The following is a 27246-nucleotide window of genomic DNA, read 5'->3' as shown; positions in this document are numbered from 1 at the left end:
AGCTGCAATGGGGAAAGGCCACTGTACCCGCCAATGTACACTGAGGGGCTGGGAGTCGTGTAAAACCACTATCCGTAAAAGTTTTCAAGCGCTGTAGAGTGCAACATGCCAATTTAGATACTAGAAAGTTATACAAATGTAAATGGAAAGTTATACAAAACCGGCAGTATATAGATGCAGAGCATTACAGCAGAGAGAGCGACCGCACGCAGCCTCGATTTGGTCCCCGATTCGAGAGAACCATCGGTTTGTTCCGGGAAGGATGGATGGGGGGTTTCTGAGCTCTCATCGGGCAGGGATTCAAAGAATGGGGGACCTGTTCATTGATGGGGAGTTTGCGAGCTGGGGTGCTGGAGGAGATTTGGGCTACCCCTGGGGAATGCTTTCAGGTATATGCAGGTGAGGGCGTTTGTGAAACGACAGGTGAGGGAATTCCGGCTGCTTCCAGCACACAGGATTCAGGACAGGGTGATCTTGCGGGTATGGGTTGGAGAAGGCAAGGTCTCAGCGATTTACCAGGAGTGCAAGAGGAGGAGGAGGCCTAGGTGGAGGGGCTGAAGGGCAAGTAGGAGGAGGAGCTCGGGGAGGAGATCGATGAGGGGTTGTGGGCTGATGCCCTGAGCAGGGTCAATTCTTCCACCATTGCGCCAGGCTGAGCCTGATACAGTTTAAAGTTGTTCACAGAGTGCATATGACAGGGAAAAGGATGAGTAGGTTTTTTGGAATGGAGGACAGGTGTATGAGGTGCTCTGGGAGTCCAGCAAATCACACCCATCTGTTCTGGATGTGCCCGGCGCTGGAGGGGTTCTGGAGGGCCTTTGCAAGGACTATGTCCAAGGTGGTGAACACCCGGGTAATGCCGAGCTGGGGGTAGCATTATTTGGGGTATGGACGAGCCAGGAGTGTAGGAGGCAAAAGAGGCTGGTATTCTGGCCTTTGAGTCCCTGGTAGCCCGATGAGGATTTTGCTACTGTGGAAGGATTCAAAGCCCCCGAGCCTGGAAGCTTGGATTAATGGCATGGCTGGGTTCATCAAGTTGGAGAGGATAAAGTTTGCCTTGCGAGGGTCGGTGCAGAGGTTCAACAGGTGGTGGCAACCATTCTTAGACTTTCTCACTGAGCGTTTGGACGAGGTCAGCAGCAGCAGCAACGGGGGGGGGGGGGGGGGTCCTTTTTGGGGTGGCGTTGGGGTTAGGGTGAGGTGCTTCCCGATCGGTGTTCGTATTGTTATATGGGTGCTGGTGTATTTTGGGGAATTCCCTATGTATGATTCTTGCCCGTTGTGTTCTTTTTCTGTTGGGTGGGTTGTTGAATATTGACTGAAAACTTGAATAAATATTTTTTTTTAAAAAGGAGACAGCGAGCGCCGAGGAGACCTGCAGACAGATATTCAGCAATGGATCCAAATAAACTTGCACAAACTAAAAAGCGAAATCGATAAGATAGACGGGAAAAACTGAACATTCTATTTTTGAAATTAATACAAGCCCCACAGCATGTAGAGCATCAAAAATAATTAAAACTCTGAGCGTTCCTCTCCACGGAAATCTTTAGTAAAAGGCGAAAGATTTATACGATCTGAAGAGAAACCAGAGTGTACTGATAATGAAGCCAACCTTATTCACTACCCAGGGCGCAAGGAGCTCTTTAACATCGCACTAGCCTAACACGTGGACAACTAACAGCAGGATCAGAGAGTGAAAAGTTTCATTGATATAAATTTTAATAATTAACTACAAACTGTTAATGTTCCCAGAAAGAGGAATGACTCTTGTACCTCCGCACAGAATTAAAGTTATGTAGATCAATTGGCGGGGCCCATCTGACCACTCCCGCGGAAAGGGAGCACCAGATTGTGGCCACTCTGTTGCTCAGGAGGTTATCATTGCTTCTCTCAAACTCTTTGTACTCTCCAAATGATTTTAAGGCAACCTCCCATGGGAAAATGAGGTAAGGGAAGAGGCCAATGTCTCCTGTAGTGAGCAACCCCATCATCTGGACTACGTGCGGAGTGAGACACTGTACCGTGGAGCAATCACCGAGAAGGTGCAATGAATAAAGGCCACTGTGCCAGCCAATGTACACTGAGGGGCTGGGAGCCATGTAAAACCACTATCCGTAAAAGTTTTCAAGCGCTGCAGAGTGCAACATGCCCATTTAGATACTAGAAAGTTATACAAATGTAAATGGAAAGTTATACAAAACCGGCAGTATATAGATGCAGAGCATTACAGCAGAGAGAGCGACCGCACGCAGCCTCGATTTGGTCCCCGATTCGAGAGAACCATCGGTTTGTTCCCGGAAGGATGGATGGGGGGTTTCTGAGCTCTCATCGGGCAGGGATTCAAAGAATGGGGGACCTGTTCATTGATGGGGAGTTTGCGAGCTGGGGTGCTGGAGGAGATTTGGGCTACCCCTGGGGAATGCTTTCAGGTATATGCAGGTGAGGGCGTTTGTGAAACGACAGGTGAGGGAATTCCGGCTGTTCCAGCACACAGGATTCAGGACAGGGTGATCTTGCGGGTATGGGTTGGAGAAGGCAAGGTCTCGGCGATTTACCAGGAGTGCAAGAGGAGGAGGGGCTGAAGGGCAAGTGGGAGGAGGAGCATGGGGGGAGATCTATCAGGGGTTGTGGGCAGATGCCCTGAGCAGGGTCATTTCTTCCACCATTGCGCCAGGCTCAGCCTGATCCAGTTAAAAGTTGTTCACAGAGCGCATATGACAGGGGGAGGATGCTTAGGTTTTTTGGAGTGGAGGACAGGTGTGTGAGGTGCTCTGGGAGTGCAGCAAATCACGCCCATATGTTCTGGGCATGCCCGGCGCTGGAGGGGTTCTGGAGGGGCTTTGCAAAGACTATGTCCAAGGTGGTGAACACCCGGGTTATGCCGAGCTGGGGGTAGCATTATTTGGGGTAAGGATGAGCCAGGAGTGTAGGAGGCAGAAGATGCCGGTATTCTGGCCTTTGAGTCCCTGGTAGCCCAACGAGGATTTTGCTACTGTGGAAGGATTCGAAGCCCCCTAGCCTGGAAGCCTGGATTAATGACATGGCTGGGTTCATCAAGTTGGAGAGGATAAAGTTTGCCTTGCGAGGGTCGGTGCAGAGGTTCAACAGGTGGTGGCAACCATTCTTAGACTTTCTCACCGAGCGTTTGGACGAGGTCAGCAGCAGCAGCAACTGGGGTGGGGGGGGGGGGGTCCTTTTTGGGGTGGCGTTGGGGTTAGGGTGAGGTGCTTCCCGATCGGTGTTCGTATTGTTATATGGGTGCTGGTGTATTTTGGGGAATTCCCTATGTATGATTCTTGCCCGTTGTGTTCTTTTTCTGTTGGGGGGGTTGTTGAAAATTGACTGAAAACTTGAATAAATATTTTTTTTTAAAAACGAGACAGCGAGCGCCGAGGAGACCTGCAGACAGATATTCAGCAATGGATCCAAATAAACTTACGCAAACTAAAAAGCGAAATCTATAAGATAGACGGGAAAAACTGAAAAATCTATTTTTGAAATTAATACAAGCCCCACAGCACGTAGAGCATCAAAAATAATTAAAACTCTGAGTGTTCCTCTGCACGGAAACCTTTAGTAAAAGGCGAAAGATTTATACGACCTGAAGAGAAACCAGAGTGTACTGATAGTGAAACCAACCTTATTCACTACCCAGGGCGCAAGGAGCTCTTTAACATCGCACTAGCTTAACACGTGGACAACTAACAGCAGGATCAGAGAGTGAAAAGTTTCATTGATATAAATTTTAATAATTAACTACAAACTGTTAATAATCCCAGAAAGAGGAATGACTCTTGTACCTCCGCACAGAATTAAAGTTATGTAGATCAATCGGCGGGGCCCATCTGACCACTTCCGCGGAAGGGGAGCACCAGATTGTGGCCACTCTCTTGCTCAGCATGTTATCATTGCTTCTCTCAAACTCTTTGTGCTCTCCAAATGATTTTAAGGCAACCTCCCATGGGAAAATGAGGTAAGGGAAGAGGCCAATGTCTCCTGTAGTGAGCAACCCCATCATCTGGACTACGTGCGGTGTGAGACACTGTACCGTGGAGCAATCACCGAGAAGGTGCAATGAATAAAGGCCACTGTGCCAGCCAATGTACACTGAGGGGCTGGGAGCCGTGTAAAACCACTATCCGTAAAAGTTTTCAAGCGCTGCAGAGTGCAACATGCCCATTTAGATACTAGAAAGTTATACAAATGTAAATGGAAAGTTATACAAAACCGGCAGTAAAGAGATGCAGAGCATTACAGCAGAGAGAGCGACCGCATGCAGCCTCGATTTGGTCCCCGATTCGAGAGAACCATCGGTTTGTTCCGGGAAGGATGGATGGGGGGTTTCTGAGCTCTCATCGGGCAGGGATTCAAAGAATGGGCGACCTGTTCATTGATGGGGAGTTTGCGAGCTGGGGTGCTGGAGGAGTTTTGGGCTACCCCTGGGGAATGCTTTCAGGTATATGCAGGTGAGGGCGTTTGTGAAACGACAGGTGAGGGAATTCCGGCTGTTCCAGCACACAGGATTCAGGACAGGGTGATCTTGCGGGTATGGGTTGGAGAAGGCAAGGTCTCGGCGATTTACCAGGAGTGCAAGAGGAGGAGGGGCTGAAGGGCAAGTGGGAGGAGGAGCATGGGGGGAGATCTATCAGGGGTTGTGGGCAGATGCCCTGAGCAGGGTCATTTCTTCCACCATTGCGCCAGGCTCAGCCTGATCCAGTTAAAAGTTGTTCACAGAGCGCATATGACAGGGGGAGGATGCTTAGGTTTTTTGGGGTTGAGGACAGGTGTGTGAGGTGCTCTGGGAGTGCAGCAAATCACGCCCATATGTTCTGGGCATGCCCGGCGCTGGAGGGGTTCTGGAGGGGCTTTGCAAAGACTATGTCCAAGGTGGTGAACACCCGGGTTATGCCGAGCTGGGGGTAGCATTATTTGGGGTAAGGATGAGCCAGGAGTGTCGGAGGCAGAAGATGCCGGTATTCTGGCCTTTGAGTCCCTGGTAGCCCAACGAGGATTTTGCTACAGTGGAAGGATTAGAAGCCCCCTAGCCTGGAAGCCTGGATTAATGACATGGCTGGGTTCATCATGTTGCAGAGGATAAAGTTTGCCTTTCGAGGGTCGGTACAGAGGTTCAACAGGTGGTGGCAACCATTCTTAGACTTTCTCACTGAGCGTTAGGAGGAGGTCAGCAGCAAAAGAAACGGGGGCGGGGGGGTTGGGTCCTTTTGGGGTGGCGTTGGGGTTAGGGTGGGGTGCTTCCCGATCGGTGTTCGTATTGTTATATGGGTGCTATTGTATTTTGAGGAATTCCCTATGTATGATTCTTGCCCATTGTGTTCTTTTTCTGTTGGGTGGGTGGGTTGTTGAAAATTGACTGAAAACTTGAATAAATATTTTTTTTTTTAAAAGAGACAGCGAGCGCCGAGGAGACCGGCAGACAGATATTTAGCAATGGATCAAAATAAACTTAGACAAACTAAAAAGCAAAATCCAAAACATAGACGGGAAAAACTGAAACTTCTATTTTTGAAATTATTACAAGCCCCACAACACGTAGGACATCAAAAAATAATTTGAACTCTGAGTGTTCCTCTAAAATCTTTAGCAAAAGGCGAAAGATTTATACGATCTGAAGAAAAACCAGAGTGAACTGATAGTAGCACCAACCTCACTCACTACCCAGGGCGCACGGAGCTCTTTAACATCGCACTAGCTTAACACTTGGACAATTAACACCAGGATCGGAGAGTGAAAAGTTTCATTGATATAAATTTTAATAATTAACTACAAACTGTTAATGTTCCCAGAAAGAGAAATGACTCTTGTACCTCCGCACAGATTAAAGTTATGTAGATCAATCGGCGAGGCCCATCTGACCACTTCCGCGGAAGGGGAGCACCAGATTGTGGCCACTCTGCTGCTCGGGAGGTTATCATTGCTTCTCTCAAACACTTTGTGCTCGCCAAATGATTTTAAGGCAACCTCCCATGGAAAATGAGGTAAGGGAAGAGGCCAATGTCTCCTGTAGTGAGCAACCCCATCATCTGGACTATGTGCGGTGGGAGACACTGTATCGTGGAGCAGTCACCGCGAAGGTGCAATGGGGAAAGGCCACTGTACCAGCCAATGTACACTGACGGGCTGGGAGTCGTGTAAAACCACTATCCGTAAAAGTCTTCAAGCGCTGCAGAGCGCAACATGCCCATTTAGATACTAGAAAGTTATACAAATGTAAATAATTAAATGTAAATTATTTAAATCATATACAAATGTAAATAATAACCGGCAGTATATAGATGCAGAGCATTACAGCCGAGAGAGCGACCGCGCGCAGCCTCGATTTGGTCCCCGATTCGAGAGAACCATCGGTTTGTTCCGGGAAGGATGGATGGGGGGTTTCTGAGCTGGCATCGGGCAGCGATTAAAAGAATGGGGGACCTGTTCATTGATGGGGCGTTTGCAAGCCCAGGGGTGCTGGAGGAGAAATTTGGGCTACCCCTGGGGAATGCTTTCAGGTATATGCAGGTGAGGGCTTTTGTGAAACGACAGGTGAGGGAATTCCGGCTGCTTCCAGCGCACAGGATTCAGGACAGGGTGATCTTGCGGGTATGGGTTGGAGAAGGCAAGGTCTTGGCGATTTACCAGGAGCGTAAGAGGAGTAGGAGGCCTCGGTGGAGGGACTGAAGGGCAAGTAGGAGGAGGAGCTCGGGGAGTAGATCGATGAGTGGTTGTGGGCTGATGCCCTGAGCAGGGTCAATTCTTCCACCATTGGGCCAGGCTGAGCCTGATACAGTTTAAAGTTGTACACAGAGTGCATGTGACAGGGGTGTGGATGAGTAGGTGTTTTGTAGTGGAGGACAGGTGTATGAGGGGCTCTGGGAGTCCAGCAAATCACGCCCATATGTTCTGGACGTGCCCGGCGCTGGAGGGGTTCTGGAGGGCCTTTGCAAGGACTATGTCCAAGGTGGTGAACACCCGGGTAATGCCGAGCTGGGGGTAGCATTATTTGGGGTATGGACGAGCCAGGAGTGTAGGAGGCAGAAGAGGCCGGAATTCTGGCCTTTGAGTCCCTGGTAGCCCGATGAGGATTTTGCTACTGTGGAAGGATTCGAAGCCTAGTAGCCTGGAAGCTTGGATTAATGACATGGCTGGGTTCATCAAGTTGGAGAGGATAAAATTTGCCTTCCGAGCGTCGGTACAGAGGTTCAACAGTCTTAGACTTTCTCACTGAGCGTTAGGCGGAGGTCAGCAGCAGCAGCAACGGGGGGGGGGCGGGGGGGTGGGTCCTTTTGGTGTGGCGTTGGGGTGCTTCCCAATCGATGTTCGTATTGTTATATGGGGGCTATAGTATTTTGGGGAATTCCCTATGTATGATTCTTGCCCATTGTGTTCTTTTTATGTTGGGTGGGTGGGTTGTTGAAAATTGACTGAAAACTTGAATAAATATTCTTTTTTAAAAAAGAGACAGCGAGCGCCGAGGAGACCTGCAGACAGATATTCAGCAATTGATCCAAATAAACTTACACAAACTAAAAAGCGAAATCGAAAACATCGATGGGAAAAACTGAAAATTCTATTTTTGAAATTAATACAAGCCCCACAACACGTAGGACATCAAAAAATAATTGAAACTCTGAGTGTTCCTCTCCACGGAAATCTTTAGTAAAAGGCGAAAGATTTATACGATCTGAAGAGAAACCAGAGTGAACTGATAGTGACGCCAACCTTACTCACTACCCAGGGCGCACGGAGCTCTTTAACATCGCACTAGCTTAACACGTGGACAATTAACACCAGGATCGGAGAGTCAAACGTTTCATTGATATAAATTTTAATAATTAACTACAAACTGTTAATGTTCCCAGAAAGAGGAATGACTCTTGTACCTCCGCACAGAATTAAAGTTATGTAGATCAATCGGCGGGGCCCATCTGACCACTTCCGCGGAAGGGGAGCACCAGATTGTGGCCACTCTGCTGCTCGGGAGGTTATGATTGCTTCTCTCAAACACATTGTGCTCCCCAAATGATTTTAAGGCAACCTCCCATGGAAAATGAGGTAAGGGAAGAGGCCAATGTCTCCTGTAGTGAGTAACCCCATCATCTGGACTATGTGCGGAGGGAGACACTGTACCGTGGAGCAATCACCGCCAAGCTGCAATGGAGAAAGGCCACTGTACCCGCCAATGTACACTGAGGGGCTGGGAGTCGTGTAAAACCGCTATCCGTAAAAGTTTTCAAGCGCTGCAGAGTGCAACATGCCCATTTAGATACTGGAAAGTTATACAAATGTAAATAATTAAATGTAAATAATTTAAATCATATACAAATATAAATAATAACCGGCAGTATATAGATGCAGAGCATTACAACAGAGAGAGCGACCGCGCGCAGCCTCGATTTGGTCCCCGATTCGAGAGAACCATCGGTTTGTTCCGGGAAGGATGGATGGGGGGTTTCTGAGCTGGCATCGGGCAGCGATTAAAAGAATGGGGGACCTGTTCATTGATGGGGCGTTTGCAAGCCCAGGGGTGCTGGAGGAGAAATTTGGGCTACCCCTGGGGAATGGTTTCAGGTATATGCAGGTGAGGACGTTTGTGAAACGACAGGTGAGTGAATTCCGCTGCTTCCAGCACACAGGATTCAGGACAGGGTGATCTTGCGGGTATGGGTTTGAGAAGGCAAGGTCTTGGCGATTTACCAGGAGCGCAAGAGGAGGAGGAGGCCTCGGTGGAGGGACTGAAGGGCAAGTGGGAGGAGGAGCACTGGGTGGAGATCTATCAGGGGTTGGGGGCGGAAGCCCTGAGCAGGGTTATTTCTTCCACCATTGCGCAAGGCTCAGCCTGATCCAGTTAAAAGTTGTTCACAGAGCGCATATGACAGGGGGAGGATGCTTAGGGTTTTTGGAGTGGAGGACAGGTGTGTGAGGTGCTCTGGGAGTGCAGCAAATCACGCCCATATGTTCTGTACGTGCCCGGCGCTGGAGGGGTTCTGGAGGGGCTTTGCAAAGTCAATGTCCAAGGTGGTGAACACCCGGGTATGGGGGTGGGGGTAGCATTATTTGGTGGTATGGACGAGCCAGGAGTGTACGAGGCAGAAGAGGCCGGTATTCTGGCCTTTGAGTCCCTGGTAGCCCAACGAGGATTTTGCTACTGTGGAAGGATTCGAAGCCCCCTAGCCTGGAAGCTTGGATTAATGACATGGCTGGGTTCATCAAGTTGGAGAGGATAAAGTTTGCCTTGTGAGGGTCGGTACAGAGGTTAAACAGGTGGTGGCAACCATTCTTAGACTTTCTCACTGAGCGTTCGGAGGAGGTCAGCAGCAGCAGCAACGTGGGGGGGGGGTCCTTTTGGGGTGGCGTTGGGGTTAGGGTGGGGTGCTTCCCAATCGATGTTCGCATTGTTATATGGGGGCTATTGTATTTTGGGGAATTCCCTATGTATGATTTTTGCCCATTTTGTTCTTTTTCTGATGGGTGGTTGGGTTGTTGAAAATTGACTGAAAACTTGAATAAATATTTTTTTTTAAAAAAGAGACAGCGAGCGCCGAGGAGACCGGCAGACAGATATTAAGCAATGGATCCAAATAAACTTACACAAACTAAAAAGCGAAATCGAAAACATAGATGGGAAAAACTGAAAATTCTATTTTTGAAATTAATACAAGCCCCACAACAGGTAGGACACCAAAAAATAATTAAAACTCTGAGTGTTCCTCTCCACGGAAATCTTTAGTAAAAGGCGAAAGATTTATACGATCTGAAGAAAAACCAGAGTGAACTGATAGTGACGCCAACCTCACTCAGTACCCAGGGCGCACGGAGCTCTTTAACATCGCACTAGCTTAACACGTGGACAATTAACACCAGGATCGGAGAGTGAAAAGTTTCATTGATATAAATTTTAATAATTAACTACAAACTGTTAATGTTCCCAGAAAGAGGAATGACTCTTGTACCTCCGCACAGAATTAAAGTTATGTAGATCAATCGGCGGGGCCCATCTGACCACTTCCGCGGAAGGGGAGTACCAGATTGTGGCCACTCTGCTGCTCAGGAGGTTATCATTGCTTCTCTCAAGCTCTTTGTACTCTCCAAATGATTTTAAGGCAACCTCCCATGGAAAATGAGGTAAGGGAAGAGGCCAATAGAACATAGAACATAGAACAGTACAGCACAGAACAGGCCCTTCGGCCCTCAATGTTGTGCCGAGCCATGATCACCCTACTCAAACCCACATATCCACCCCATACCCGTAACCCAACAACCCCCCCCCCCTTAACCTTACATTTATTAGGACACTACGGGCAATTTAGCATGGCCAATCCACCTAACCCGCACATCTTTGGACTGTGGGAGGAAACCGGAGCACCCGGAGGAAACCCACGCACACAGGGGGAGGACGTGCAGTCTCCACACGGACAGCGACCCAGCCAGGAATCGAACCTGGGACCCTGGAGCTGTGAAGCATTTATGCTAACCACCATGCTACCCTGCTGCCCCACTCTGCTTCTCTGAGGGAGCTAGGAGGAAGTTTCCACTGTGCTCTGGAATGGATGGGAGTCTTGTTTTTTTTTTTGCATAGCTCTTGCATGGAGTCTGCCACACGGGGATGGGATGGCTTACTTGTGACTAGCCCACATGTGGCCGGCTAGTAAGTTAAAAATTTGATGATACAAAGCAAAATGACGCATGTGCTAAATAAACCAAATTGTTAAATAAGCCAAATTGCTCAAGGGAAAAGGAAACTTGGGGAAAACCCATGGGGGTCTTCCCAATTCAATCACCATCTGATTCAGATTGGGAAAAGAAGTAAAACAATCTTCCTCTTTCTCCTCCTCCTGGGATTTTGTCAATTTTGAACCAAATTTAAAAATCAATATCTGGTCCATGACTCAAGCTCATGCTGCAAAATATTTGTGAACAGCTGTTGAATAGCTTCTGAAGGCTAATGCAAACTGTGTTTCAGTCCACAGGCCATATACCCCCAAGCTCACTGATGATTAGGCTAGCACCAGGATTCCTTTTATACAGGCACCATTAAAATCACTTATTTGATAGACAGCATTTTCTTTTATAAACTCAGCAAGTCCTCTTTGGAATGCACTGCCTGGGAGGCTGGTGGCGGAAGAAGATTGAATAGTAGTTTTTCCAATTGGGGGAAAAAAAATTGTAGGTTACAAAGAGAGCAGTGAAGTGCGGTTAATTGGATTATTTTTCTAAGGACAGTGCAGACATGATGAGTTAAATGTCTCCTTCTGTATACCCCTTCAGTGAAATCAAAAAAAATATCCCTGAAGCAAACATGTTAAACAGCGATGCATTAATAACCTGCGCATTAATAACCTTGGAGCAACAATTCCTGGTATTCACAAATGGATGACAGAAATAGCTTTAACAAGTCGCGCATCTTTGTAACCAATTTTCTGAATTGACAGTTCCAGTTTCCACTCCCCCAACGCAAAAAAATTGTAAAATTATAGATGAAAGATCCAAACAGCATCCAAGATCCTTAGAAAACATTAAGAGGCAGGCTGTTGGTACCCAATTTCCTTCATGTGAACAGATCTGAAATTAGGTGACGCACATCGTAATGTAGCTTGTAGAATGTTAAAAGAAGACATTTTCCCAACTTTGAGATGATTTGATTCCCAAAGAAAAACTGGATGCAGGGAGCAAAACTCAGTAGGAATTTGATTCAAATTCTGGAATGGTGGGTGACTAATAACAAGGGAATGTGGGATGAGTTTCTTTCTTTTGGCATCAACAATATATAACCCTCATGAGAATTCAGTCCTTTCTGTTCATCGGCAGGAAGGTAGGTAACGTATTACCCAAGTGCTAGACTGCACAGGATTCAAACTGGCAGAACAGATGAACCTCAGTAAACCCCCCGAGTACATTACTACATTACCAGGTGGATCACACAAATTGATCCAACTGTAACTTATATAGAAACCACCTTTTGTATGCCATGGAAATCAAGTCAAAATGAAACCAACCAATGTCTCCTGTAGTGAGCAACCCCATCATCTGGATTACGTGCGGAGTGAGACACTGTACAGTGGAGCAATCACCGAGAAGGTGCAATGAGTAAAAGGCCACTGTGCCAGCCAATGTACACTGAGGGGCTGGGAGCCGTGTAAAACCACTATCCGTAAAAGTTTTCAAGCGCTGCAGAGTGCAACATGCCCATTTATATACTAGAAAGTTATACAAATGTAAATAATTAAATGTAAATAATTTAAATCATATACAAATGTAAATAATAACCGGCAGTATATAGATGCAGAGCATTACAGCAGAGAGAGCGACTGCACGCAGCCTCGATTTGGACCCCGATTCGAGAGAACCATCGGTTTGTTCCGGGAAGGATGGATGGGGGGTTTCTGAGCTGGCATCGGGCAGCGATTAAAAGAATGGGGGACCTGTTCATTGATGGGGCGTTTGCAAGCCCAGGGGTGCTGGAGGAGAAATTTGGGCTACCCCTGGGGAATGGTTTCAGGTACATGCAGGTGAGGGCGTTTGTGAAACGACAGGTGAGTGAATTCCGCTGCTTCCAGCACACAGGATTCAGGACAGGGTGATCTTGCGGGTATGGGTTTGAGAAGGCAAGGTCTTGGCGATTTACCAGGAGCGCAAAAGGAGGAGGAGGCCTCGGTGGAGGGACTGAAGGGCAAGTGGGAGGAGGAGCACTGGGTGGAGATCTATCAGGGGTTGGGGGCGGATGCCCTGAGCAGGGTTATTTCTTCCACCATTGCGCCAGGCTCAGCCTGATCCAGTTAAAAGTTGTTCACAGAGCGCATATGACAGGGGGAGGATGCTTAGGGTTTTTGGAGTGGAGAACAGGTGTGTGAGGTGCTCTGGGAGTGCAGCAAATCACGCCCATATGTTCTGTACGTGCCCGGCGCTGGAGGGGTTCTGGAGGGGCTTTGCAAAGACAATGTCCAAGGTGGTGAACACCCGGGTTATGGGGGTGGGGGTAGCATTATTTGGGGTATGGACTAGCCAGGAGTGTAGGAGGCAGAAGAGGCCGGTATTCTGGCCTTTGTGTCCCAGGTAGCCCAACGAGGATTTTGCTACTGTGGAAGGATTCGAAGCCCCCTAGCCTGGAAGCTTGGATTAATGACATGGCTGGGTTCATCAAGTTGGAGAGGATAAAGTTTGCCTTGCGAGGGTCGGTACAGAGGTTCAACAGGTGGTGGCAACCATTCTTAGACTTTCTCACTGAGCGTTAGGAGGAGGTCAGCAGCAGCAACGGGGGGGGGGGGGGCGGGGTGGGTCCTTCTGGGGTGGCGTTGGGGTTAGGGTGGGGTGCTTCCCGATCGGTGTTCGTGTTGTTATATGGGGGCTATTGTATTTTGGGGAATTCCCTATGTATGATTCTTGCCCATTGTGTTCTTTTTCTGTTGGGTGGGTGGGTTGTTGAAAATTGACTGAAAACTTAAATAAATATTATTTTTTTAAAAAGAGACAGCGAGCGCCGAGGAGACCGGCAGACAGATATTAAGCAATGGATCCAAATAAACTTACACAAACTAAAAAGCGAAATCGAAAACATAGATGGGAAAAACTCAAAATTCTAGTTTTGAAATTAATACAAGCCACACAACATGTAGGACATCAAAAAATAATTAAAACTCTGAGTGTTCCTCTCCACGGAAATCTTTAGTAAAAGACGAAAAATTTATACGATCTGAAAAAAACCAGAGTGAACTGATAATGACGCCAACCTCACTCACTACCGCAAGGAGCTCTTTAACATCGCACTAGCTTAACACGTGGACAATTAACACCAGGATCGGAGAGTGAAAAGTTTCATAGATATAAATTTTAATAATTAACTACAAACTGTTAATGTTCCCAGAAAGAGGAATGACTCTTGTACCTCCGCACAGAATTAAAGTTATGTAGATCAATCGGCGGGGCCCATCTGACCACTTCCGCGGAAGGGGAGCACCAGATTGTGGCCACTCTGCTGCTCAGGAGGTTATCATTGCTTCTCTCAAACTCTTTGTGCTCTCCAAATGATTTTAAGGCAACCTCCCATGGAAAATGAGGTAAGGGAAGAGGCCAATGTCTCCTGTAGTGAGTAACCCCATCATCTGGACTACGTGCGGAGGGAGACACTGTATCGTGGAGCATTCACCGCCAAGGTGCAATGGGGAAAGGCCACTGTACCAGCCAATGTACACTGAGGGGCTGGGTGCCGTGTAAAACCACTATCCGTAAAAGTTTTCAAGCGCTGTAGAGTGCAACATGCCCATTTAGATACTAGAAAGTTATATAAATGTAAATAATTAAATGTAAATAATTTAAATCATATACAAATGTAAATAATAACCGGCAGTATATAGATGCAGAGAATTACAGCAGAGAGAGCGACCGCGCGCAGCCTCGATTTGGTCCCCGATTCGAGAGAACCATTGGTTTGTTCCGGGAAGGATGGATGGGGGGTTTCTGAGCTGGCATCGGGCAGCGATTAAAAGAATGGGGGACCTGTAGATTGATGGGGGCGTTTGCAAGCCCAGGGGTGCTGGAGGTGAAATTTGGGCTACCCCTGGGGAATGGTTTCAGGTATATGCAGGTGAGGGCGTTTGTGAAACGACAGGTGAGTGAATTCCGCTGCTTCCAGCACACATGATTCAGGACAGGGTGATCTTGCGGGTATGGGTTTGAGAAGGCAAGGTCTTGGCGATTTACCAGGAGCGCAAGAGGAGGAGGAGGCCTCGGTGGAGGGACTGAAGGGCAAGTGGGAGGAAGAGCACTGGGTGGAGATCTATCAGGGGTTGGGGGCGGAAGCCCTGAGCAGGGTTATTTCTTCCACCATTGCGCCAGGCTCAGCCTGATCCAGTTAAAAGTTGTTCACAGAGCGCATATGACAGGGGGAGGATGCTTAGGGTTTTTGGAGTGGAGGACAGTTGTGTGAGGTGCTCTGGGAGTGCAGCAAATCACGCCCATATGTTCTGTACGTGCCCGGTGCTGGAGGGGTTCTGGAGGGGCTTTGCAAAGACAATGTCCAAGGTGGTGAACACCCGGGTTATGGGGGTGGGGGTAGCATTATTTGGGGTATGGACGAGCCAGGAGTGTAGGAGGCAGAAGAGGCCGGTATTCTGGCCTTTGAGTCCCTGGTAGCCCAACGAGGATTTTGCTACTGTGGAAGGATTCGAAGCCCCCTAGCCTGGAAGCTTGGATTAATGACATGGCTGGGTTCATCAAGTTGGAGAGGATAAAGTTTGCCTTGCGAGGGTCGGTACAGAGGTTCAACAGGTGGTGGCAACCATTCTTAGACTTTCTCACTGAGCGTTCGGAGGAGGTCAGTAGCAGCAGCAATGGGGGGGGGGGGGGGGGGGGGGTCCTTTTGGGGTGGCGTTGGGGTTAGGGTGGGGTGCATCCTGATCGATGTTCGCATTGTTATATGGGGGCTATTGTATTTTGGGGAATTCCCTATATATAATTCTTGCCCATTGTGTTCTTGTTCTGTTGGGTGGGTTGTTGAAAATTGACTGAAAACTTGAATAAATATTTTTTTTTTAAAAAGAGACAGCGAGCGCAGAGGAGACCGGCAGACAGATATTAAGCAATGGATCCAAATAAACTTAGACAAACTAAAAAGCGAAATCGAAAACATTGATGGGAAAAACTGAAAATTCTATTTTTGAAATTAATACAAGCCCCACAACACGTAGGACATCAAAAAATAATTAAAACTCTGAGTGTTCCTCTCCACGGAAATCTTTAGTAAAAGGCGAAAGATTTATACGATCTGAAGAGAAACCAAAGTGAACTGATAGTGACGCCAACCTCACTCACTACCCAGGGCGCACGGAGCTCTTTAACATCGCAGTAGCTTAACACACGGACAATTAACACCAGGATCGGAGAGTGAAAAGTTTCATTGATATAAATTTTAATAATTAACTACAAACTGTTAATGTTCCCAGAAAGAGGAATGACTCTTGTACCTCAGCGCAGATTAAAGTTATGTAGATCAATCGGCGAGGCCCATCTGACCACTTCCGCGGAAGGGGAGCACCAGATTGTGGCCACTCAGCTGCTCGGGAGGTTATCATTGCTTCTCTCAAACTCTTTGTGCTCTCCAAATGATTTTAAGGCAACCTCCCATGGAAAATGAGGTAAGGGAAGAGGCCAATGTCTCTTGTAGTGAGCAACCCCATCATCTGGACTATGTGCGGAGGGAGACACACTGTACCGTGGAGCAGTCACCGCGAAGGTGCAATGGGGAATCGCCACTGTACCCGCCAATGTACACTGAGGGGCTGGGAGTCGTGTAAAACCACTATCCGTAAAAGTTTTCAAGCACTGTAGAGTGCAACATGCCCATTTAGATACTAGAAAGTTATACAAATGTAAATAATTAAATGTAAATAATTTAAATAATATTCAAATGTAAATAATAACCGGCAGTATATAGATGCAGAGCATTACAGCAGAGAGAGCGACTGCACGCAGCCTCGATTTGGTCCCCGATTCGAGAGAACCATCGGTTTGTTCCGGGAAGGATGGATGGGGGGTTTCTGAGCTGGCATCGGGCAGGGTTTAAAAGAATGGGGGACCTGTTCATTGATGGGGAGTTTGCGAGCCTAGGGGTGCTGGAGGAGATTTGGGCTACCCCTGGGGAATGCTTTCAGGTATATGCAGGTGAGGGCTTTTGTGAAACGACAGGTGAGGGAATTCCGGCTGCTTCCAGCACACAGGATTCAGGACAGCGTGATCTTGCGGGTATGGGTTGGAGAAGGCAAGGTCTTGGCGATTTACCAGGAGCGCAAGAGGAGCATGGGGGGAGATCTATCAGGGGTTGTGGGTGGATGCCCTGAGCAGGGTCATTTCTTCCACCATTGCGCCAGGCTCAGCCTGATCCAGTTAAAAGTTGTTCACGGAGCGCATATGACAGGGGGAGGATGCTTAGGTTTTTTGGAGTGGAGGACAGGTGTGTGAGGTGCTCTGGGAGTCCAGCAAATCACGTCCATATGTTCTGGGCATGTCCGGCGCTGGAGGGGTTCTGGAGGGGCTTTGCAAAGACTATGTGCAAGGTGGTGAACACCCGGGTAATGCCGAGCTGGGGGTAGCATTATTTGGGGTATGGATGAGCCAGGAGTGTAGGAGGCAGAAGAGGCCGGTATTCTGGCCTTTGAGTCCCTGGTAGCCCAACGAGGATTTTGCTACTGTGGAAGGATTCGAAGCCCCCGAGCCTGGAAGCTTGGATTAATGACATGGCTGAGTTCATCAAGTTGGAGAGGATAAAGTTTGCCTTGCGAGGGTCGGTGCAGAGGTTCAACAGGTGGTGGCAACCATTCCTTAGACTTTCTCACTGAGCGTTAGGAGAAGGTCAGCAGCAGCAGTAACGGGGGGGGGGTCCTTTTGGCGTGGCGTTGGGGTGCTTCCCGATCGATGTTCGTATTGTTATATGGGAGCTATTGTATTTTGGGGAATTCCCTATGTATGATTCTTGCCCGTTGTGTTCTTTTTATGTGGTCTCTGTTGAAAATTGACTGAAAACTTGACTTAATTTTTTTTTTAAAGAGACAGCGAGCGCCGTGGAGACCGGCAGACAGATATTCAGCACTGGATCCAAATAAACTTACACAAACTAAAATGCGAAATCGAAAACATAGACGGGAAAAACAGAAAATTCTATTTTTGAAATTAATACAAGCCCCACAACACGTAAGGCATCAAAAAGTAATTAAAACTCTGAGTGTTCCTCGCCACAGAAATCTTCAGTAAAAGGCGAAAGATTTATACGATCTGAAGAGTGAACTGATAGTAGCACCAACCTTACTCACTACCCAGGGCGCACGGAGCTCTTTAACATCGCAGTAGCTTAACAAATGGACAATTAACACCAGGATCGGAGAGTGAAAAGTTTCATTGATATAAATTTTAATAATTAACTACAAACTGTTAATGTTCGCAGAAAGAGGAATGAGTCTTGTACCTCCGCACAGAATTAAAGTTATGTAGATCAATCGGCGGGGCCCATCTGACCACTTCCGCGGAAGGGGAGCACCAGATTGTGGCCACTCTGCTGCTCGGGAGGTTATCATTGCTTCTCTCAAACTCTTTGTACTCTCCAAATGATTTTAAGGCAACCCCCCATGGAAAATGAGGTGAGGGAAGAGGCCAATGTCTCCTGTAGTGAGCAACCCCATCATCTGGACTATGTGCGGAGGGAGACACTGTACCGTGGAGCATTTACCGCCAAGGTGCAATGGGGAAAGGCCACTGTACCCGCCAATGTACACTGAGGGGCTGGGAGCCGTGTAAAACCACTATCCGTAAAAGTTTTCAAGCGCTGCAGAGTGCAACGTGCCAATTTAGATACTAGAAAGTTATACAAATGTAAATAATTAAATGTAAATAATTTAAATCATATACAAATGTAAATAATAACCGGCAGTATATAGATGCAGAGAATAACAGCAGAGAGAGCGCCGCGCGCAGCCTCGATTTGGTCCCCGATTCGAGAGAACCATCGGTTTGTTCCGGGAAGGATGGATGGGGGGTTTCTGAGCTGGCATCGGGCAGGGTTTAAAAGAATGGGGGACCTGTTCATTGATGGGGAGTTTGCGAGCTGGGCTGCTGGAGGAGATTTGGGCTACCCCTGGGGAATGCTTTCAGGTATATGCAGGTGAGGGCTTTGGTGAAACGACGGGTGAGGGAATTCCGGCTGCTTCCAGCACACAGGATTCAGGACAGCGTGATCTTGCGGGTATGGGTTGGAGAAGGCAAGGTCTTGGCGATTTACCAGGAGCGCAAGAGGAGCATGGGGGGAGATCTATCAGGGGTTGTGGGTGGATGCCCTGAGCAGGGTCATTTCTTCCACCATTGCGCCAGGCTCAGCCTGATCCAGTTAAAAGTTGTTCACGGAGCGCATATGACAGGGGGAGGATGCTTAGGTTTTTTGGAGTGGAGGACAGGTGTGTGAGGTGCTCTGGGAGTCCAGCAAATCACGTCCATATGTTCTGGGCATGTCCGGCGCTGGAGGGGTTCTGGAGGGGCTTTGCAAAGACTATGTGCAAGGTGGTGAACACCCGGGTAATGCCGAGCTGGGGGTAGCATTATTTGGGGTATGGATGAGCCAGGAGTGTAGGAGGCAGAAGAGGCCGGTATTCTGGCCTTTGAGTCCCTGGTAGCCCAACGAGGATTTTGCTACTGTGGAAGGATTCGAAGCCCCCGAGCCTGGAAGCTTGGATTAATGACATGGCTGAGTTCATCAAGTTGGAGAGGATAAAGTTTGCCTTGCTAGGGTCGGTGCAGAGGTTCAACAGGTGGTGGCAACCATTCCTTAGACTTTCTCACTGAGCGTTAGGAGAAGGTCAGCAGCAGCAGTAACCGGGGGTCCTTTTGGCGTGGCGTTGGGGTGCTTCCCGATCGATGTTCGTATTGTTATATGGGAGCTATTGTATTTTGGGGAATTCCCTATGTATGATTCTTGCCCGTTGTGTTCTTTTTCTGTGGTCTCTGTTGAAAATTGACTGAAAACTTGACTTAATTTTTTTTTTAAAGAGACAGCGAGCGCCGTGGAGACCGGCAGACAGATATTCAGCACTGGATCCAAATAAACTTACACAAACTGAAAAGCGAAATCGAAAACATAGACGGGAAAAACAGAAAATTCTATTTTTGAAATTAATACAAGCCCCACAACACGTAAGGCATCAAAAAGTAATTAAAACTCTGAGTGTTCCTCGCCACAGAAATCTTCAGTAAAAGACGAAAGATTTATACGATCTGAAGAGTGAACTGATAGTAGCACCAACCTTACTCACTACCCAGGGCGCACGGAGCTCTTTAACATCGCAGTAGCTTAACAAATGGACAATTAACACCAGGATCGGAGAGTGAAAAGTTTCATTGATATAAATTTTAATAATTAACTACAAACTGTTAATGTTCGCAGAAAGAGGAATGAGTCTTGTACCTCCGCACAGAATTAAAGTTATGTAGATCAATCGGCGGGGCCCATCTGACCACTTCCGCGGAAGGGGAGCACCAGATTGTGGCCACTCTGCTGCTCGGGAGGTTATCATTGCTTCTCTCAAACTCTTTGTACTCTCCAAATGATTTTAAGGCAACCCCCCATGGAAAATGAGGTAAGGGAAGAGGCCAATGTCTCCTGTAGTGAGCAACCCCATCATCTGGACTATGTGCAGAAGGATACACTGTACCGTGGAGCATTTACCGCCAAGGTGCAATGGGTAAAGGCCACTGTGCCAGCCAATGTACACTGAGGGGCTGGGAGCCGTGTAAAACCACTATCCGTAAAAGTTTTCAAGCGCTGCAGAGTGCAACATGCCAATTTAGATACTAGAAAGTTATACAAATGTACATAATTAAATGTAAATAATTTAAATCATATACAAATGAAAATACTAACCGGCAGTATATAGATGCAGAGAATAACAGCAGAGAGAGCGCCGCGCGCAGCCTCAATTTGGTCCCCGATTCGAGAGAACCATCGGTTTGTTCCGGGAAGGATGGATGGGGGGTTTCTGAGCTGGCATCGGGCAGGGATTAAAAGAATGGGGGACCTGTTCATTGATGGGGTGTTTGCGAGCCTAGGGGTGCTGGAGGAGAAATTTGGGCTACCCCTGGGGAATGCTTTCAGGTATATGCAGGTGAGGGCGTTTGTGAAATGACAGGTGAGTGAATGCCGCTGCTTCCAGCACACAGGATTCAGGACAGCGTGATCTTGCAGGTATGGGTTGGAGAAGGCAAGGTCTTGGCGATTTACCAGGAGCGCAAGAGGAGGAGGGGCTGAAGGGCAAGTGGGAGGAGGAGCACGGGGGGAGATCTATCAGGGGTTGTGGGCGGATGCCCTGAGCAGGGTCATTTCTTCCACCATTGTGCCAGGCTCAGCCCAATCCAGTTAAAAGTTGTTCACAGAGCGCATATGACAGGGGGAGGATGCTTAGGTTTTTTGGAGTGGAGGACAGGTGTGTGAGGTGCTCTGGGAATCCAGCAAATCACGGCCATATATTCTGGACGTGCCCGGCGCTGGAGGGGTTCTGGAGGGCTTTTGCAAGGACTATGTCCAAGGTGGTGAACACCCGGGTTAAGCCGAGCTGGGGGTAGCATTATTTGGGGTATTGGACGCGCCAGGAGTGTAGGAGGCAAAGAGGCCGGTATTCTGGCCTTTGAGTCCCTAGTAGTCCGACTGAGGATTTTGCCACGATGGAAGGATGCGAAGCCCGCTAGTGTGGAAGCTTGGATTAATGACATGGCTGGGTTCATCAAGTTGGAGAGGATAAAGTTTGCCTTGCGAGGGTCGGTGCAGAGGTTCAACAGGTGGTGGCAATCATTCTTAGACTTTCTCACCGAGCGTTAGTAGGAGGTCAGCAGCAGCAGCAACGGCGGGGCGGGGGTCCTTTTGGGGTGGCGTTGAGGTTATGGTGGGGTGTTTCCCTTTCGGTGTTCATATTGTTATATGGGGGGCTATTGAATTTTGGGGAATTCCCTATGTATAAATCTTGCACGTTGTGTTCTTTTCTGTTGGGGGGGTTGTTGAAAATTGACTGAAAACTTGAATAAATATATTGTTTTTAAAAAGAGACAGCGAGCGCCGAGGAGACCGGCAGACAGATATTCAGCAATGGATCCAAATTAACTTACACAAACTAAAAAGCAAAATCGAAAACATGGACCGGAAAAGCTGAAAATTCTATTTTTAAAATTAAAACAAGCCCCACAACACGTAGGGCATCAAAAAATAATTAAAACTCTGAGTGCTCCTCTCCACGGAAATCTTTAGTTGGGGAATGCCAAAGTCTCGTGTAGTCAGCAACCCCATCATCTGGAAGAAGAGAGCAAGTTACTGCAGAGGTTGGGAATCTGAAATAAAAAATAAAGTGGGAGAAATGCTGATCAGATTCGGCAGCATCACTGGGGTGAAGGACCAACGCTGGTGGTAAGATGGACAGACCCATCAGATAATTCATGCTTGCCTGAAGTCTCATTGACACCACATGCTCCCCAAACCAGCGGCAGGGGGGTAGGGAGGGGGATCAGATAGATGTGCATCGCCTTGTGAAATGTGCCTTTGGAAAGAATCTCTGGAGAGGAAAGTGTTGGTATTTGTCGGGGTTCTACCCGAGCAGCCTGTCGCGCAGGACTGTCTGCTCCAGAAGCTGTCCCTAAGGAAGCACAGGGAGGCCCACATGAACTGCTGCTGGGAGATCATCAACTCGGGGAAAGACACGCTTTGGTTCACCAGAAGGTTGTTGGTTTTCCAGTGCAAGAAATTGTCCTCGACCGAGAGTTTCAGACTGACACATTCCAAGGTCGTGGACTACGTGCCAAGGGAGACACTGAACGGTGGGGCAGTGACCACCAAGGTGCAATAGGGAAAGGCCACTGTGCTAGCCAATGTACACTGAGGGGCAGGCTGCCGTGTAAAACCATTATACGCAAAAGTTTTGAAGCCCTGCACAGTGCAACATGCCCATTTAGATACTAGGAAGTATTTTATCTTCATATACAAAAGTAAATAATTACGGGCAGTATTTAGATACAGAGCATTGCAGCAGACAGCGCACCCCAAGGAGACCGGGAGACAGATATTCCGCAATGGATCCAAATTAACTTACACAAATTTTGTTTAATTCCCTTTTCTTCCATGTACTGAATGATCTGTTGAGCTGCTTGCAGAAAAATACTTTTCACTGTACCTCGGTACACGTGACAATAAACAAATCCAATCCAATCCAAAGTGAAAAGCAAAATCTTAAGGGTGGACCGGAAAAGCTGAAAATTCTGTTTTTGAAATTAAAACAAGCCCCACATCAAGTAGGACATCAAAAAATAATTAAAACTCCGATTGTTCCTCTCCACGGAAATCTTTAGTAAAAGGAGAAAGATTTATACGATCTGAAGAGAAACCAGAGTGTACTGACATTAACACCAACCTTGCTCACTACCCAGGGCACACGGAGCTCTTGAAGACCGCACTAGCTTAACACAAGGAGAATTAACACCAGTATTGGATTGATTGATATAAATTTTAATATTTAACGACAAACCGTTAATGTTTCCAGAAAGAGGAATGACTCTTGTGCCTCCGCTGCATGGTAGCACAGTGGCTAGCACTGTCGTTACACTGCTCCAGGATCCCAGTTTTGAATCCCGGCTTGGGTCATTGTGTGTGCCGAGTCTGCACATTCTACTTGTGTCTGCGTGGCTTTCCTCGGAGTGCTGCGGTTTCCTGCCACAGTCCATAGATGTGCAGGTTGGGTGGATTTGCCATGCTAAATTGCCCTTAATGTTCAAAAAGGTTAGGTGGGGTTACTGGGTTACGGAGATAGGGTGGAGGGGTGGGCTTAGTGCTCTTTAAAGGGCTGGTGATATGATTCTATGATATGTTTCAGAATTCAAGGTATGTAAATGAGTGGGTGAGTCCTATCCACAACCGCGGAAGGGGATCCACCGACATATCGGCACTCCACCCCTCCGGAGGTTATCATTGCTTCTCTCAATCTCTTTGTGCTCTCCAAAAGATTTTAAGGCAACCTCCAATGAAAAATGAGGTAAGGGAAGAGGCCAAAGTCTTGTGCTGTCAACAACCCCATCATCTCGACTATGTGCCGAGGGAGACACTGAACCGCCAAGGTGCAATGGGGAAAGACCACTGTGCCAGCCAATGTACACTGAGGGGCTGGGAGCCGTGCAAAACCACTATCCGTAAAAGTGTTGAAGTGCTGCAGAGTGCAACATGCCCATTTAGATGCTAGAAAGTTATACAAATGTGAATAATTAAATGTAAACAATGTAAATCATATAGAAATGTAAATAATAATCAGCAGTATATAGATACAGAGCATTACAGCAGAGAGAGAGACAGCGCGCAGCCTCGATTTGGTCCCTGATTCGAGAGAATCATTGGTTTGTTCCGGGAAGGATGGATGGGGGATTTCTGAGCTGGCATCGAGCAGGGATTAAAAGAATGGGGGACCTGTTCATTGATGGGGAGTTTGCGAGCTGGGGTGCTGGAGGAGATTTGGGCTACCCCTGGGGAATGCTTTCAGGTATAAGCAGGTGAGGGCGTTTGTGAAATGACAGGTGAGGGAATTCCGCTGCTTCCAGCACGCAGGATTCAGGACAGGGTGATCTTGGGTTTATGGGTTGGAAAAGGCAAGGTGTCGGTGATTTACCAGGAGCTGCAAGAGGAGGAGGAGGCCTCGGAGGATGGGCTGAACGGCAAGTGGGAGGAGGAGCTCGGGGAGGAGATCAATGAGGGGTTGTGGGCTGATGCCCTCATCAGGGTCAATTCTTCCTCTTCTTGTGCCAGGCTCAGCCTGATACAGTTTAAAGTTGTTCACAGAGCACATATGACAGGGGCAAGGATGAGTAGGTTTTTTGGGGCGGAGAACAGGTGTGTGAGGTGCTCTGGGAATCCAGCAAATCACGCCCATATGTTCTGGACGTGCCCAGCGCTGGAGGGGCCTTGTGAGCACTATGTCCAATGTGGTGAACACCCGGGTTAAGACGAGCTGGGGTAGCATTATTTGGGGTATCGGACGAGCCGGGAGTGCAGGAGGTGAAAGAGGCCAGTACTCTGGCCTTTGAGTCCCTAGTAGTCCGACTGAGGATTTTGCTACTGTGGAAGGATTCGAAGCCCCCTAGCCTGGAAGCTTGGATTAATGACATGGCTGGGTTCATCAAGTTGGAGAGGATAAAGTTTGCCTTGCGGGGGTCGGTGCAGAGGTTCAACAGGTGGTGGCAACCATTCTTAGACTTTCTCACCGAGCATTAGGAGGAGGTCAGCAGCAGCAGCAGGGGAGGGGGGGGGGGTCCTTTTGGGGTGGCGTTGAGGTTACGGTGGGGTGTTTCCCGATCGGTGTTCGTATGGGGGGCGATTGTATTTTGGGGAAACCCATATGTATAATTCTTGGGTGTTGTGTTCTTGTTTCCTTTTTCTGTAGTGGGTGGGGGGGGGGGGGGGGTTGTTGTTGAAAAGTGACTGAAAGCTTGAATAAACATATTTTTAAAAAGAATAGAGACAGCGCGTGCACACCGAGGAGACCGTCAGTCAGATATTGAGCCATGGATCCGAATTAACTTATACAACGCAAAAAAAGCAAAACCTTTAAAGTGTGCCAGAAAAACTGAAAATTCGATTTTTTAAATTAAAAGAAACCCCACAGCAAGTCCGGCATCAAAAATTAATTAAAACTCTGAGCGTTCCTCTCCACGGAAATCTTTAGTAAAAGGCGAAAGATTTATACGATCTGAAGAGAAACCAGAGTGTATTAACAATCACACCAACCTTACTCACTACCCAGGGCGCACGGAGCTCTTTAACATCGCACTAGCTTAACACACGGACAATTAACACCAGGATCGGAGAGTGAAAAGTTGCATTGATATAAATTTTAATAATTAACTACAAACTGTTAATGTTTCCAGAAAGCAGAATGCCTCTTGTACCTCCGCACAGAATTAAAGTTATGTAGATCAATCGGCGGGGCCCATCTGACCACTTCCGCGGAAGGGGAGCACCAGATTGTGGCCACTCTGCTGCTCGGGAGGTTATCATTGCTTCTCTCAAACACATTGTCCTCTCCAAATGATTTTAACGCAACCTCCCATGGGAAAATGAGGTAAGGGAAGCGCCAATGTCTCCTGTAGTGAGCAACCCCATCACCTGGAAGAAGAGGAGAGCAAGGTACTGCAGATGTTGGGAATCTGAAATAAAAAATACAGTGGGAGAAATGCTGATCGGATTCGGCAGCATCACTGGGATGAAATACCTATGTTCGCTGGTGGTAAGATGGACAGTCCCTATCTGATCCTTCAAGCCTGCCTAAAATCTCATTGATGTGGAGATGCCGGCGTTGGACTGGGGTGAGCACAGTAAGAAGTCTTACAACACCAGGTTAAAGTCCAACAGGTTTGTTTCAAACACGAGCTTTCGGAGCACGGCTCCTTCTTCAGGTGATTCACCTGAAGAAGGAGCCGTGCTCCGAAAGCTCGTGTTTGAAACAAACCTGTTGGACTTTAACCTGGTGTTGTAAGACTTCTTACTAAAATCTCATTGTCACAGAAGCAGCGGCAAGGAGGTGGATCAGATAGATGCACATCGCCTTGTGGAATGTGCCTTTGGAAAGAATGTCTGGAGAGGAATGTGTTGGTATTTGTCGAGGTTCTACCCCAGCAGCCTGTCCACTCAGGACTGTCTGCTCCAGAAGCTGTTCCGAGGGAAGCACAAATGAACTGCTGCTGGGAGATCATCAACTCGGGGAAAGACATCCTTTGGTTCGGCAGAAGGTTGCTGGTTTTCCAGTGCAAGGTCGTGGACTACCTGCCGAGGGAGACACTGAACTGTGGGGCAGTCACCGCCAAGTTGCAATGGGGAAAGGACACAGTGCCAGCCAATGTACACTGAGGGGCGAGGAGCTGTGTAAAAGTGTTGGCATGCTGCAGAGTGCAACATGCCCATTTAGATATTAGGAAATATTTTACCTTCATATACCTTCATATACAAATGTAAATAATTACCGGCAGTATTTTGGGGAAATCCCTATGTATAATATGATCGGTGTTCGTATTGTTATCTGGGGGGCTATTGTAATTTAGGGAAATCCCTATGTATAATTCTTGCCCGTTGTGTTTTTGTGTTCTTTTTTCTGTAGAGGGAGGGGGGCGGGTTTGTTGAAAATTGACTGAAAACTTGAATAAATATTTTTTTTTTAAAAGAGAGACAGCGCGCGCGCGCCGAGGAGACCGGCAGCCAGACAGACAGATATTCCCCAATGGTTCCAAATTAGCTTACACAAAGTAAAAAAGCAAAACCTTCAGAGTGCACCGGAAAAACTGAAAATTCTAGTTTTCCAATTAAAACAAGCCCCACAGTAAGTAGGGCATAAAAAAATAATTAAAACTCCGATTGTTCCTCTCCACGGATATCTTTAGGAAAAGGCGAAAGATTTTTTTTTCAAAAAATATACTTTATTCATAAAATCTCTAATAAACATTACAGAACATTTCGAATTGTCTTGACTGTACATTTCCATCAAAGTTACACATTCACGTGTTTTTCTTCCATTCAATTGGGATGACATTACACACATATCCTTCTTTATGTTCCAGTTCTTTCTTAAATATTTACATTGTCTTGTTTCTTTTATACATTGGAATATTGAAGACCTGGACCAAGGGGTTTTACACTGTTACCCACCCCTCAGTGTACATTTGCTGGTAAGACCCTACACAGTGGCCTTTCCCCATTGC

At 47.6% G+C, this 27246-nt stretch overlaps 11 non-coding genes and 1 pseudogene across 11 annotated transcripts; all 12 read right to left on the bottom strand.

Annotated features, from left to right (window-relative positions):
* Nucleotides 1-1484: 1484 nt before the first annotated feature.
* Nucleotides 1485-1597, bottom strand: LOC119978497. Its single transcript, XR_005463468.1, has one exon. It is a non-coding gene; the product is annotated as a U5 spliceosomal RNA (small nuclear RNA).
* Nucleotides 1598-3511: 1914 nt separating this feature from the next.
* On the bottom strand, nucleotides 3512-3624 carry LOC119978524. The gene has a single exon (XR_005463476.1). It is a non-coding gene; the product is annotated as a U5 spliceosomal RNA (small nuclear RNA).
* Nucleotides 3625-5540: 1916 nt separating this feature from the next.
* On the bottom strand, nucleotides 5541-5649 carry LOC119978563 (annotated as a pseudogene).
* A 1944-nt stretch (nucleotides 5650-7593) lies between these two features.
* LOC119978469 lies at nucleotides 7594-7707 on the bottom strand. The gene has a single exon (XR_005463461.1). It is a non-coding gene; the product is annotated as a U5 spliceosomal RNA (small nuclear RNA).
* Nucleotides 7708-9663: 1956 nt separating this feature from the next.
* On the bottom strand, nucleotides 9664-9777 carry LOC119978480. Its single transcript, XR_005463463.1, has one exon. It is a non-coding gene; the product is annotated as a U5 spliceosomal RNA (small nuclear RNA).
* A 3822-nt stretch (nucleotides 9778-13599) lies between these two features.
* LOC119978535 lies at nucleotides 13600-13712 on the bottom strand. The gene has a single exon (XR_005463480.1). It is a non-coding gene; the product is annotated as a U5 spliceosomal RNA (small nuclear RNA).
* A 1957-nt stretch (nucleotides 13713-15669) lies between these two features.
* LOC119978475 lies at nucleotides 15670-15783 on the bottom strand. Its single transcript, XR_005463462.1, has one exon. It is a non-coding gene; the product is annotated as a U5 spliceosomal RNA (small nuclear RNA).
* Nucleotides 15784-17672: 1889 nt separating this feature from the next.
* LOC119978555 lies at nucleotides 17673-17786 on the bottom strand. The gene has a single exon (XR_005463486.1). It is a non-coding gene; the product is annotated as a U5 spliceosomal RNA (small nuclear RNA).
* A 1872-nt stretch (nucleotides 17787-19658) lies between these two features.
* LOC119978559 lies at nucleotides 19659-19772 on the bottom strand. The gene has a single exon (XR_005463488.1). It is a non-coding gene; the product is annotated as a U5 spliceosomal RNA (small nuclear RNA).
* Nucleotides 19773-22793: 3021 nt separating this feature from the next.
* Nucleotides 22794-22907, bottom strand: LOC119978500. Its single transcript, XR_005463469.1, has one exon. It is a non-coding gene; the product is annotated as a U5 spliceosomal RNA (small nuclear RNA).
* Nucleotides 22908-25151: 2244 nt separating this feature from the next.
* On the bottom strand, nucleotides 25152-25264 carry LOC119978508. The gene has a single exon (XR_005463472.1). It is a non-coding gene; the product is annotated as a U5 spliceosomal RNA (small nuclear RNA).
* Nucleotides 25265-26858: 1594 nt separating this feature from the next.
* On the bottom strand, nucleotides 26859-26971 carry LOC119978566. Its single transcript, XR_005463491.1, has one exon. It is a non-coding gene; the product is annotated as a U5 spliceosomal RNA (small nuclear RNA).
* Between the last annotated feature and the right edge of the window lie 275 nt (nucleotides 26972-27246).

Source organism: Scyliorhinus canicula, chromosome 1 (assembly GCF_902713615.1).
Source record: "Scyliorhinus canicula chromosome 1, sScyCan1.1, whole genome shotgun sequence".
In the NCBI taxonomy this organism is placed as follows: Eukaryota; Metazoa; Chordata; class Chondrichthyes; order Carcharhiniformes; family Scyliorhinidae; genus Scyliorhinus; species Scyliorhinus canicula.
The sequence above is the reverse complement of the archived record's forward strand: the minus strand, read 5'-3'. Positions and strand labels throughout refer to the sequence as shown.